This window comes from Phalangium opilio, unplaced genomic scaffold, assembly GCF_054372755.1.
Source record: "Phalangium opilio isolate 3A_F unplaced genomic scaffold, DU_Popi_V2 ptg000329l_1, whole genome shotgun sequence".
Taxonomy (NCBI): Eukaryota; Metazoa; Arthropoda; class Arachnida; order Opiliones; family Phalangiidae; genus Phalangium; species Phalangium opilio.
Window position 1 is genome coordinate 11,284,553 of NW_028324226.1, and position 14,975 is coordinate 11,299,527.

Sequence of the window (14,975 nt, forward strand, 5' to 3'; positions counted from 1 at the left end):
AGTTTTGAATTTTTATGCTACATCTGAGACCCCACAACACCGCTCCCGGGTGGGCTCGAACCACCAACCTATTGGTTAACAGCCGAACGCGCTAACCATTGAGCCACGGAAGCTCAGGAATTAAATGGTTGTCCCGTATTGTGGAAAAGTTTTGACTTTTTACGCTACATCTGAGACCCCACAACACCTCTCTCGGGTGGGCTCGAACCACCCACCTTTCGGTTAACTGCTGAACGCACTAACCATTGCGCCACGGAAGCCCAAATATTAATTGGTCGTCAGGTATTGTGGAAAACTCTTGACTTTTACGTCACATCTGAGACCTCACAACACCGCTCCCGGATGGGCTCGAACCACCAACCTTTCGGTTAACAGCCGAACGCGCCAACCATTGAGCCACGGAAGCTCAGTATTTAAATGGTTGTCAGGTATTGTGGAGAAACCTTGACTTTTTACGCCACATCTGAGACCTCACAACACCGGTTTCGGGTGGGCTCGAACCACCAACCTTTCGGTTAACAGCCGAACGCGCCAACCATTGAGCCACGGAAGCTCAGTAATTAAATGGTTGTCAGGTATTGTGCGAAACCTTGACTTTTTACGCCACATCTGAGACCTCACAACACCGGTTTCGGGTGGGCTCGAACCACCAACTTACTGGTTAACAGCCGAACGCGCTAACCATTGAGCCACGGAAGCCCAAAAATTAAATGTTCGTCAGGTATTGTGGAAAAACTATGACATTTTACGTTACATCTGAGACCTCACAACACCGCTTTCGGGTGGGCTCGAACCACCAACCTTTCGGTTAACAGCCGAACGCGCTAACCATTGCGCCACGGAAGCCCAAATATTAAATGGTCGTCAGGTATTGTGGAAAAACCGCGACTTTTTACGTCACATCTGAGACATCACAACACCGCTCCCGGGTACGCTCGAACCACCAACCTTTTGAATAACAGTTGAGCGCGCTAACCATTGCGCAACGGAAGCCCAAGAATTAAATGGTCGTCAGGTATTGTGAAAAAACTTTGGCTTTTTACGTTACATTTGAGATCCCACAACACCGCTCCCGGGTGGGCTCGAACCACCAACCTATTGTTTTACTGCTGAACGCGCTAACCATTGCGCCACGGAAGCCCAAAAATTAAATGTTCGTCAGTTATTGTGGAAAAACTCTGACATTTTACGTTACATCTGAGACCTCACAGCACCGCTCCCGGGAGGGCTCAAACCACCAGTCTTTTGAATAATAGCTGAACGCGCTAACCATTGCGCCACAGAAGCCCAAAATTTAAATGGTCGTCAGGTGCTGTGGCAAAACTATGACATTTTACGTTACATCTGAGACCTCACAACACCGCTCCCGGATGGGCTCGAACCACCAACCTATTGGTTAACAGCCGAACGCGCTAACCATTGAGCCACGGAAGCTCAGTAATTAAATGGTTGTCAGGTATTGTGGAGAAAGTCTGACTTTTTACGTTACATCTGAGACCCCACAAAACGCTCCCGGAGGGGCTCGGACCACCAACCTTTTGAATAACAGCTGAGCGCACTAACCATTGCGCCACGTAAGCCCAAATATTAAATGGTCGTCAGGTATTGTGGAAAAACTATGACATTTTACGTTACATCTGAGACCTCACAACACCGCTTTCGGGTGGGCTCGAACCACCAACCTTTCGGTTAACAGCCGAACGCGCTAACCATTGCGCCACGGAAGCCCAAATATTAAATGGTCGTCAGGTATTGTGGAAAAACCGCGACTTTTTACGTCACATCTGAGACATCACAACACCGCTCCCGGGTACGCTCGAACCACCAACCTTTTGAATAACAGTTGAGCGCGCTAACCATTGCGCAACGGAAGCCCAAGAATTAAATGGTCGTCAGGTATTGTGAAAAAACTTTGGCTTTTTACGTTACATTTGAGATCCCACAACACCGCTCCCGGGTGGGCTCGAACCACCAACCTATTGTTTTACTGCTGAACGCGCTAACCATTGCGCCACGGAAGCCCAAAAATTAAATGTTCGTCAGTTATTGTGGAAAAACTCTGACATTTTACGTTACATCTGAGACCTCACAGCACCGCTCCCGGGAGGGCTCAAACCACCAGTCTTTTGAATAATAGCTGAACGCGCTAACCATTGCGCCACAGAAGCCCAAAATTTAAATGGTCGTCAGGTGCTGTGGAAAAACTATGACATTTTAGGTTACATCTGAGACCTCACAACACCGCTCCCGGATGGGCTCGAACCACCAACCTATTGGTTAACAGCCGAACGCGCTAACCATTGAGCCACGGAAGCTCAGTAATTAAATGGTTGTCAGGTATTGTGGAGAAAGTCTGACTTTTTACGTTACATCTGAGACCCCACAAAACGCTCCCGGAGGGGCTCGGACCACCAACCTTTTGAATAACAGCTGAGCGCACTAACCATTGCGCCACGTAAGCCCAAATATTAAATGGTCGTCAGGTATTGTGGAAAAACTATGACATTTTACGTTACATCTGAGACCTCACAACACCGCTTTCGGGTGGGCTCGAACCACCAACCTTTCGGTTAACAGCCGAACGCGCTAACCATTGCGCCACGGAAGCCCAAATATTAAATGGTCGTCAGGTATTGTGGAAAAACCTCGACTTTTTACGTCACATCTGAGACATCACAACACCGCTCCCGGGTACGCTCGAACCACCAACCTTTTGAATAACAGTTGAGCGCGCTAACCATTGCGCCACGGAAGCCCAAAAATTAAATGTTCGTCAGGTATTGTGGAAAAACCTCGACTTTTTACGTCACATCTGAGACCTCACAACACCGCTCCCGGATGGGCACGAACCACCAACCTTTCGGTTCATAGCCGATTGCGCTAACCAATGCGCCACGGAAACCCAAAAATTCAATGGTCGTCAGGTATTGTGGAAAAACTTTGGTTTTTACGTTACATTTGAGATCCCACAACACCGGTCCCGGGTGGGCTCGAACCACCAACCTATTGGTTAACAGCCGAACGCGCTAACAATTAAGCCAGGGAAGCTCAGAAATTAAATGGTTATCACGTATTGTGGAAAAGTTTTGAATTTTTATGCTACATCTGAGACCCCACAACACCGCTCCCGGGTGGGCTCGAACCACCAACCTATTGGTTAACAGCCGAACGCGCTAACCATTGAGCCACGGAAGCTCAGGAATTAAATGGTTGTCCCGTATTGTGGAAAAGTTTTGACTTTTGACGCTACATCTGAGACCCCACAACACCTCTCCCGGGTGGGCTCGAACCACCCACCTTTCGGTTAACTGCTGAACGCACTAACCATTGCGCCACGGAAGCCCAAATATTAATTGGTCGTCAGGTATTGTGGAAAACTCTTGACTTTTACGTCACATCTGAGACCTCACAACACCGCTCCCGGATGGGCTCGAACCACCAACCTTTCGGTTAACAGCCGAACGCGCCAACCATTGAGCCACGGAAGCTCAGTAATTAAATGGTTGTCAGGTATTGTGGAGAAACCTTGACTTTTTACGCCACATCTGAGACCTCACAACACCGGTTTCGGGTGGGCTCGAACCACCAACCTTTCGGTTAACAGCCGAACGCGCCAACCATTGAGCCACGGAAGCTCAGTAATTAAATGGTTGTCAGGTATTGTGGAGAAACCTTGACTTTTTACGCCACATCTGAGACCTCACAACACCGGTTTCGGGTGGGCTCGAACCACCAACTTACTGGTTAACAGCCGAACGCGCTAACCATTGAGCCACGGAAGCCCAAAAATTAAATGTTCGTCAGGTATTGTGGAAAAACTCTGACTTTTAACGTTACATCTGAGACACCACAAAACGCTCCCGGATGGGCTCGAACCACCAAACTTTCGGTTCGTCAGTTATTGTGGAAAACGTTTGACTTTTTACGTTACATCTGAGACCTCACAACACCGCTCCCAGATGGGCTCGAACCACCAACCTATTGGTTAACAGCCGAACGCGCTAACCATTGAGCCACGGAAGTTCAGAAATTAAATGTTCGTCAGTTATTGTGGAAAAACTATGACATTTTACGTTACATCTGAGACCTCACAACACCGCTTTCGGGTGGGCTCGAACCACCAACCTTTCGGTTAACAGCCGAACGCGCTAACCATTGCGCCACGGAAGCCCAAATATTAAATGGTCGTCAGGTATTGTGGAAAAACCGCGACTTTTTACGTCACATCTGAGGCATCACAACACCGCTCCCGGGTACGCTCGAACCACCAACCTTTTGAATAACAGTTGAGCGCGCTAACCATTGCGCCACGGAAGCCCAAAAATTAAATGTTCGTCAGGTATTGTGGAAAAACTCTGACTTTTTACGTCACATCTGAGACCTCACAACACCGCTCCCGGATGGGCACGAACCACCAACCTTTCGGTTCATAGCCGAACGCGCTAACCAATGCGCCACGGAAACCCAAAAATTCAATGGTCGTCAGGTATTGTGGAAAAACTTTGGTTTTTACGTTACATTTGAGATCCCACAACACCGGTCCCGGGTGGGCTCGAACCACCAACCTATTGGTTAACAGCCGAACGCGCTAACAATTAAGCCACGGAAGCTCAGAAATTAAATGGTTATCACGTATTGTGGAAAAGTTTTGAATTTTTATGCTACATCTGAGACCCCACAACACCGCCCCCGGGTGGGCTCGAACCACCAACCTATTGGTTAACAGCCGAACGTGCTAACCATTGAGCCACGGAAGCTCAGGAGTTAAATGGTTGTCCCGTATTGTGGAAAAGTTTTGACTTTTTACGCTACATCTGAGACCCCACAACACCTCTCCCGGGTGGGCTCGAACCACCAACCTTTCGGTTAACTGCTGAACGCACTAACCATTGCGCCACGGAAGCCCAAAAATTAAATGTTCGTCAGTTATTGTGGAAAAACTCTGACATTTTACGTTACATCTGAGACCTCACAGCACCGCACCCGGGAGGGCTCAAACCACCACTCTTTTGAATAACAGCTGAACGCGCTAACCATTGCGCCACTGAAGCCCAAAAATTGAATGGTCGTCAGGTATTGTGGAAAAACCTTGACTTTTTACGCCACATCTGAGACCTCACAACACCGGTTTCGGGTGGGCTCGAACCACCAACTTACTGGTTAACAGCCGAACGCGCTAACCATTGAGCCACGGAAGTTCAGAAATTATATGGTTGTCTCGTATTGTGGAAAAACTCTGACTTTTTACGTCACATCTGAGACCTCACAACACCGCTCCCGGGAGGGCTTAAACCACCAGCTTTTAAATAACAGCTGAACGCTCTAACCATTGCGCCACGGAAGCCCAAATATTAAATGGTCGTCAGGTATTGTGGAAAACTCTTGACTTTTTACGTCACATCTGAGACCTCACAACACCGCTCCCGGATGGGCTCGAACCACCAACCTTTCGGTTAACAGCCGAACGCGCCAACCATTGCGCCATGGAAGCTAGAAACTTATATGGTCGTCAGGTATTGTGGAAAAACTTTGACTTTTTACGTCACATCTGAGACCTCACAACACCTCTCCCGGGTGGGCTCGAACCACCAAACTTTCGGTTAACAGCTGTACGCGCTAACCATTGAGCCACGGAAATTCAGAAATTAAATGTTTGTCCCGTATTGTGGAAAAGTTTTGACTTTTTACGCTACATCTGAGACCCCACAACGCCTCTCCTGGGTGGGCTCGAAACACCAACCTTTCGGTTAACTGCTGAACGCGCTAACCATTGCGCCACGGAAGCCCAAATATTAAATGTTCGTCAGTTATTGTGGAAAAACTATGACATTTTACGTTACATCTGAGACCTCACAACACCGCTTTCGGGTGGGCTCGAACCACTAACCATTCGGTTAACAGCCGAACGCGCTAACCATTGCGCCACGGAAGCCCAAATATTAAATGGTCGTCAGGTATTGTGGAAAAACCTCGACTTTTTACGTCACATCTGAGACATCACAACACCGCTCCCGGGTACGCTCGAACCACCAACCTTTTGAATAACAGTTGAGCGCGCTAACCATTGCGCCACGGAAGCCCAAAAATTAAATGTTTGTCAGGTATTGTGGAAAAACTCTGACTTTTTACGTCACATCTGAGACCTCACAACACCGCTCCCGGATGGGCACGAACCACCAACCTTTCGGTTCATAGCCGAAAGCGCTAACCAATGCGGCACGGAAACCCAAAAATTAAATGGTTGTCAGGTATTGTGGAAAAACTTTGGTTTTTACGTTACATTTGAGATCCCACAACACCGGTCCCGGGTGGGCTCGAACCACCACTTTCAATAAGTGTTTTATAGGGAATTAAGCTGAATTCGGTCAAAAATTTCTCCAGAAAAAAATGCATTCAAAAAAGTACCGAAAAAATCGCAGGTTTTTCTTCTTCAAGACACAAAATCCGTGAATACGATTTCTTATTGAAAATTGAATTTTAACAGTTTTTTGAATGAATATCGTTACATTGCTTGAATTAAAGCAAAAAGTATAAAAATAATGGTTTCAATGAATATATTTGAAAATAGTGAAGAAATACTCAAAGTATGATTCTTTGGCCGTGAAACGTCGATTTTGAAAATGTTATTAAAAATCGAGGTAAATTTTTAATTATTGTTCAATCGAGATGAAATCACTTTCAATGAGTGTTTTATAGGGAATTAAGCTGAATTCGGTCAAACATTTCTCCAGAAAAAAATGCATTCAAAAGTGTACCGAAAAAATCGCATGTTTTTCTTCTTCAAGATACAAAATCCGTGACAACGATTTCTTATTGAAAAATTGAATTTTAACAGTTTTTTGAATGAATATCGTTATATTTGCTCGAATTAAAGCAAAAAGTATAAAAATAATGGTTTCAGTGGTTATATTTGAAAATAGTGAAGAAATACTCAAAATATGCTTCTTTGGCCGTGAAACGTCGATTTTGAAAATGTTATTAAAAATCGAGGTTCATTTTTATTTATTGTTCAATCGAGATGAAATCACTTTTAATGAGTGTTTTATAGAGAATTAAGCATAAGTACCATTAACTCATAACTTACAATCCGTGCTGAAACAAAAAACATCCGTTCTTGCGTCGCTTAAAAAAGACCTGGCGTGCAAAGCCAAGAGCATCGGTCTTCTTAAAAAAATCAAAGCCCGCTTCTAAAAAAAAAGAAAGGAACTACTCTCGCTTATCTCATCTACAACCGAGGATTTAAATTGTGATCTCAACGCTTTGGAGCTTCAGTCACTGGTAACAAGATCTAACTGCATTCTCGACGCTCCCACTACCGTGATTATTGCTATCTTTCTGTTGTGCCCTACTTGTGAGAAGTCAGTTCGCTTTCGCTCGTGATCGATTAGTTTTGTTGCCAAATCCGGCCCCATCAAAAACGAGTAACTAGCAAACCGTGTTAAAAAATCTTCTGTTATTGCGTCGCAACCTAAAAAAACTGGCGTGTAAATTCAAGACCAACGTACTTTCGTGAAACATTCAACGCCCGCTATATAAAAAATAAAATCGAATATCTCTTATCTTATCAGCAACCGACGAAAAATTTGGAATCTCAATTTTTCACACTTCAGAGCACCAGCCACTGTGAACAAGGACTAACTGTATCCTATCTTTCAGGTAGTATAGTATCTATTTTTTACACAATTATCTTTCACTGGTGCTCTCACAAAGAACTTATCCATCCACCGTAACTATGGCTGATACCCAAACAATCCTATCCGAATTACAAAAAATGAGGACAGAGGCTAGGAATGACAATACTGAAGTTGTTAAAAAAATTGAAGCTATCAATAGTAAAATTTCAGATACTAATATTAAGATAGATAAAATATGTCAGAAAGTAAACGAGCATGAATTGAGAATTGAAAAGCTAGAAAAACAGGCCGAGAAAATAGACACCTTAGAATTTGAAACAGGGGCTTTCGCTGAAGAGGTAAATGGGAAGCTAGATCAGAAAAATAAGGAGATCCAGGAATTACAAAAACAACTTGATATTCTTGAAACTGACAATCGCAAAAATAATATAGTAATAACAGGTCTACCAGAAAAAACAGGTGAAGATAGAAATAATCTGGCCAAGAAAGTCAACACTGTACTTAAGGAGTTATTAGGAATTGATTTTAAAATTTCTCATATCAAGTGTCTAGGAGAGGCGAAAACCGTCGAATAATCTTAAAGCTAAATAACGCCGAACTTAAATCTATAATTCTAAAAAATGCTTATAAATTAAGAGGTTCAAAAATCTATATATCGCATGACTTTACAATACGACAGGAACTTGCAAGGTATCACTTAAGAAATTTTGTTAGAGAAAAGGGGAAAGAACACGCCAAATTTAAAACTAATTTTGCTGTGGAATTTGAACATAACATTTACCATTTTAACGAAACTAAGCTCAGAGTTCAAATAAAACACTAAAACCGCATAAAAACAAAGCCTTTCGAATTTAATCCACATTTTTTAACCTGTAATGAAAGCTGTTTATGCCAATATAAGAAGTGCGAATTTAAATTTCCCTAGCCTTGTTAGCCACTATGCAAAGATAAAAATTGACATTTATGCTCTAACTGAAACATGGTTCCAGAATAATTATTCTGTCTACATCCCAAACTATCTTTTTACTGGTATTGGAAACAGACGAGGAGGCGGTGTGGGTTTTTATGTACATAAGGACATAAATTTCTCTATTTTAGAGGGAACTTGCGTATTTAATAGCGATATTGAGAGTTATGGTATAAAATTGCAAGACACTGGGGACGTTTTTGTTATTATATATCGACCACATTCTTCAAATTTTGACACATTCATAATGACTTGCGAATCTATTTTATGCACTGCAGGCAACTGCAAAGTTAACAAAACAGTACTTGGAGACTTTAATTTCGATTTTAATTCAGATACTCCCTGCCCACAATCTATAATAGATCTCTATTCTAGCTACGGTCTCAAGAGAATGATTTATGCCGCAACTAGGGTAACCTTAAGTACCTCGAGTTGCATAGACAATATATTTACGAGCGCTCAGGCCAATGCTGAAATATTTAGTGATATTGATGTCTCAGACCACCTACCCATCCTCCTTACTTATGATAAAGTCACAACCGGGAAATCCCAGCAAATCAGAGACCTAAGTCAAGCAAATCTTTTAAAATTTGCCAACATTGTCAGTAATATTAATTGGACTGATCTGTACAGCCAGAAAGACTCAGACCTTGCTTATAACTTCTTTGAAGACAAGATAACCGCCGCCTATAATAATAGTTTCAAAATTAAAACTATAAAATTTTCCCCCGAATCCTGGATTACAGAAAACGTAAAACAATCAATTAGAATCAAAAGAAAACTGTTTAAAATTTACAGGAAAAAACCTACCATAGAAAACCATAAGGAATATACCACCTACAGAAATTCTTTAAATAACCAAATACGAAGTGCTAGAAGTACATACATTAGAAATAAGATATCTAAGGCCACATCAAATAAATCCAAGTGGAAAATAATAAATGAAACAACCGGCAGGCTAAAATCGAATTCGCAGATTCCTGGTAGTATCAAACCTAACGCTATTAATATACATTTTACAACAGTTATTGATTCAACCCGAAATTTTAACGTACCGCTTATGTTTAAATCAAACCCATCAACCTTTGCCCTATTTAAAACTTTTGAACTTGAGGTAAAGAATGTAATTGACGGTCTACCTCAATCATCTGCACCAGGAAAAGATGAAATACACCCCAAACCCTTAAAATTTGTAGCAAACTATTTAATAGGTCCCCTTGTCTTCCTAATCAACCTCTCGTTCGCCACAGGAGTTTATCCTGGACGGCTAAAACATGCAATGATAACACCAATTTTAAAAAAACGTGATCCTCTTATCCTTAGTAACTATAGACCTATATCTGTACTCTCGACATTTGCTAAAATTTATGACAAACTTTTTTTAAATAGGCTGAGCTCTTTTTGTGATAAATACAATATCTTATCGACAAACCAATTTGGGTTTCGTAAAGATAGTAGTACCGAGCTAGCCATTACTAACTTATATAAGTCAATTTTGAATGCACTTGAAAAGTCATGGTATTGCCTAGGGATTTTTCTTGACCTTGAAAAAGCTTTCGATAGTGTGCCTCATAAAAGACTATTAGATAAACTGGATCGACTGGGTATAAGAGGACTGTCTCTGAAATGGATATCAAGTTACCTCTCAAATCGGAAATGCTCAACCAAATTAAATAATAATATATCAGATTCGCTGGACATAACTATCGGTGTCCCTCAAGGTTCGGTATTATCCCCACTGCTTTTTAATCTATATATTAACGATATAGTAGAAAAGCTACCCAAAGAGCTTCTTCGTCTTTATGCAGATGACACAGTTTTACTATTGGAAAATAAGCACTTACCTGCTTTAATATTGCAAGGAAACACGTATTTACAAATTATAAACTCTTGGCTAGAGGAAAACGGTCTAAAATTGAACAAATTAAAAACAGAATATATAACAAAAGAGTTGGTGCGACATTCCACTAGGTGGGGACTTCTTCAACAATGACATTGAGAAAATGTTAGGAAAGAATTTCTTCAATCAATCAAATTGTGACAGTTCTATTTAAGGAATGTTGAGAATAGTAGATAAATAGGTCAAGTTTACTGTTGTGTAATTTATTTACTCCTCAACTGTCAGGTACACAAAGCTTGTCAGGAATTCGTCGGATCTTGGAGATTTAAAAACTGCTCATTGTGCTATTTATCTTATTGGTCTTGAGAGTGCTGGAATTCCTTAATCCCTGGTTTGAAAAACGCACCTAAAAATACGCTTACAATCGAAGAAGGGGAGAGGGTTCTTCAACAATGACCTTAGGTCTTTGAAGATGTTAGGAAAATATTTCGTCAATCAAATATTGACAGATCGAGCTAAGGAATGTGGGTCAAAATAGATAAATAGGTCAAGTTTACTATTGTGTTATATACTTACTCGTCAGCTGTTATGGAGGCAAGTACACAAAGGTTGTCAAGAATTCGTCGGATCTTGGAGGTTAACCCTCAAAAACTACTTATTGTATTCTTTATATTACTGATTTTGGGAATGTTAGAATTTCTTAATCTATGGTTTCAGAACTTTGACATAAAAATACGCCTACAATCTAACAACAGAACAGTCAAGGACAATAGATATTTCGCGATAGCTACTTAGGAAATTTAGTATAAAAACCGTGGAACACGACAGAGGAGTGTATCATAATTCGAGAAGACCTTAAACGTGCAACATGGAAAATCAAGAAGCTGTTAAGAGGAAGATTGGCGTAACTAACGAACGAAAAATCAACGGTAGATTCCACATTTCTAGAGAGTTGTTCCTGACAACGGGGTTCGTGAACGGCACCCTCGATCCCGAGATTCGCTTATGTAGGAAGCAGTCGGTAAAAAGTTTCGCCATTTCAACAAGTACATGGGAGAAGTTGATCCCGCGTTTACCCGTATTAGCAGGATGGACGGCGGGCCACGAAACCAATAACTTTGAAATCGTTTTGATCGATAACGCAAATGAAAAAACAACTGTTGTGGCGTATCATAATACGTGTCATATTAAAGATTTACTAAATGACGATTCCATTGTTTTGGACAGTCTAGAAACAGCGGCATTGAACCGAGTTTCGAATGCCGTTAAGGAGCATCTTACTAAGTTAAGTAACCATGAAATTGTATTCACGCACATGACTGATATTATTATAGAATTTTATAATGATATTTATGATAATTTATATGGCGATCACGATCGTATACCGTGTTTAGATGGGCAGCCCGAAAAATTCGACGCAGTTGTGGGTTACTTCACCAATTTCGTAACATCGTACCAAGTGGTAATGAAATTTAATAATGTAATTGAAGAAGAAAATCTTCAAAGTAATTTTTAAAATTATAATGTATTCTCGGTAATTTCGGGTCAAATAACTTATTTGAAAGAGAGAATGCACATGTTAACGCATTTTTAAATTTTTATCTATTTGATAATTTGTATTTTTTCATTGATGTTTCAAAATAAATTGAATTTAAAACTGAAAAACTGTTCCATTTTATATAACTAATACTACACAGAAATGATATAAATTTCTATGTGTTCTAGTTTTTAAATTTTAAGCCTACGAAATATAAAAGTAGATATAACTAAAGTGTAGGAAAAACTTTTAAACTTGTCGAAGTTTTTCGATAGGAACTTATTTTAAATAAAAAGAAGTAAATAAAGTACAAAAACAATTTATTTAAAATTCATAAAAAATATTTAATAAATTTTTTTTTTAACTCCCTCCCCCCTCCCCTCACTGGACGAGAGAACGACCCTTTTGAATATATGTCTCTGAACTTTTCCGATTAAGCCCCCAGCGAAAAGAGCTCCATCGTAGATTCGGAGGAGGCCGAGGCGAATGTTTATGATCAATGGGGTGGGGGGTGTCCCCCTTCGCCTATAGAAGATGTACCATCTTGCGAAATTCTAGAGCAGAGCGAGAGATTTTTTGAACATTTTAATATGTATGGCAGGGAAATATCTCTAAATATAACTGATGATCCGGTGGATAGTATATGTTCTATTACGGAACACGTATTAAGCGAATATAGAGCAACAGATTACGTGCAAATAACTTTACGAAGTCTGGGTATAAACTGTCGTTCGGAACTTGATTTATCCTTTAAAAGACTCGATCAAGTAGACCCTTCTATTCTCTTTGATCAACTAGCCGAGTTACTTTATGATGATGAGATCGAACATTTTTTTCAAGGACCTATAAAAATGATATTTAGGACCCCGTTACACAAGCCAAAAAACAGAGGCTTTAGATCTTTGTCAAAAGGCCGGAGTCTCTGTATCCGAATGCGGTACCTCCGATTCATTCCAGAAATTTAAAGTTTATTTATCCCCCTATTCTATATTTGTTTATAAATTCGAAAACAGAGTTCCAATTCTAATTTTAGGCGAAAACGACCCTACAGATACCAGACCACGCCTCTTTCTACTTAATGAGAATAATCACTATAACGTCAAATGTAACGTAGAAAGCCAAAGTTTTTCCACAATACCTGACGACCATTTAATTCTTGGGCTTCCGTAACGCAATGGTTAGCGCGTTCGGCTGTTAACCAATAGGTTGGTGGTTCGAGCCCATCCGGGAGCGGTGTTGTGAGGTCTCAGATGTGACTTAAAAAGTCAAGGTTTTTACACAATACCTGACGAGCATTTAATTTTTGGGCTCCGTGGTGCAATGATTAGCGCGTTCAGCTGTTAATCGAAAGGTTGAAGGTTCGAGCCCACCCGGGAGAGGTGTTGTGGGGTCTCAGATGTAGCGTAAAAAGTCAAAACGTTTCCACAATACGTGACAGTCATTTAATTTCTGAGGTTCCGTGGCTCAATGGTTAGCGCGTTCAACTGTTAACCAATAGGTTGGTGGTTCGAGCCCACCCGGGAGCGGTGTTGTGGGATCTCAAATGTAACGTAGAAAGCCAATACCTGACAACCATTTAATTTCTGAGCTTCCGTGGCTCAATGGTTAGCGCGTTCGGCTGTTAACCAATAGGTTGGTGGTTCGAGCCCATCCGGGAGCGGTGTTGTGAGGTCTCAGATGAAACGTAAAATGTCAGATTTTTTCCACACTACCTGACGAACATTTAATTTTTGGGCTCCGTGGTGCAATGATTAGCGCGTTCAGCTGTTAATCGAAAGGTTGAAAGTTCGAGCCCACCCGGGAGAGGTGTTGTGGGGTCTCAGATGTAGCGTAAAAAGTCAAAACGTTTCCACAATACGTGACAACCATTCAATTTCTGAGGTTCCGTGGCTCAATGGTTAGCGCGTTCGGCTGTTAAAAAATAGGTTGGTGGTTCGAGCCCACCCGGGAGCGGTGTTGTGGGATCTCAAATGTAACGTAGAAAGCCAAAGTTTTTCCACAATACCTGACGACCATTTAGTTTTTGGGCTTCCGTGGCGCAATGGTTAGCGCGTTCGGCTGTAAACCAATAGGTTTGTGGTTCGAGCCCACCCGGGAGCGGTGTTGTGGGATCTCAAATGTAACGTAGAAAGCCAAAGATTTTCCACAATACCTGACGACCATTTAATTTTTGGGCTTCCTTGGTGCAATGGTTAGCGCGTTCGGCTGTTAACCGAAAGGTTGGTGGTTCGAGCCCAACCGGGAGAGGTGTTGTAGGGTCTCAGATGTAACGTAATAAGTCATAACTTATCCACAATACGTGACAACCATTTAATTTCTGAGGTTCCGTGGCTCAATGGTTAGCGCGTTCGGCTGTTAAAAAATAGGTTGGTGGTTCGAGCCCACCCGGGAGCGGTGTTGTGGGATCTCAAATGTAACGTAGAAAGCCAAAGTTTTTCCACAATACCTGACGACCATATAATTTTTGGGCTCCGTGGTGCAATGATTAGCGCGTTCAGCTGTTAATCGAAAGGTTGAAAGTTCGAGCTCACCCGGGAGAGGTGTTGTGGGGTCTCAGATGTAGCGTAAAAAGTCAAAACGTTTCAACAATACGTGACAACCATTTAATTTCTGAGGATCCGTGGCTCAATGGTTAGCACGTTCGGCTGTTAAAAAATAGGTTGGTGGTTCGAGCCCACCCGGGAGCGGTGTTGTGGGATCTCAAATGTAACGTAGAAAGCCTAAGTTTTTCCACAATACCTGACGACCATTTAATTCTTGGGCTTCCGTGGCGCAATGGTTAGCGCGTTCGGCTGTTAATCAATAGGTTGGTGGTTCGAGCCCATCCGGGAGCGGTGTTGTGAGGTCTCAGATGTGACGTAAAAAGTCAAGGTTTTTACACAATACCTGACGAGCATTTAATTTTTGGGCTTCCGTGGTGCAATGGTTAGCGCGTTCAGCTGTTAACCACTAGGTTGGTGGTTCGAGCCCACCCGGGGGCGGTGTTGTGGGATCTCA

The 14,975-nt window shown here is 41.8% G+C and overlaps 2 non-coding genes across 2 annotated transcripts; one reads left to right on the plus strand and one right to left on the minus strand.

The window, feature by feature from the left end:
- Positions 1–4,391: 4,391 nt before the first annotated feature.
- Positions 4,392–4,464, minus strand: TRNAH-AUG (transfer RNA histidin (anticodon AUG)). The gene has a single exon. It is a non-coding gene; the product is annotated as a tRNA-His (tRNA).
- Positions 4,465–14,005: 9,541 nt separating this feature from the next.
- Positions 14,006–14,078, plus strand: TRNAY-GUA (transfer RNA tyrosine (anticodon GUA)). The gene has a single exon. It is a non-coding gene; the product is annotated as a tRNA-Tyr (tRNA).
- The last annotated feature ends 897 nt before the right edge of the window (positions 14,079–14,975 follow it).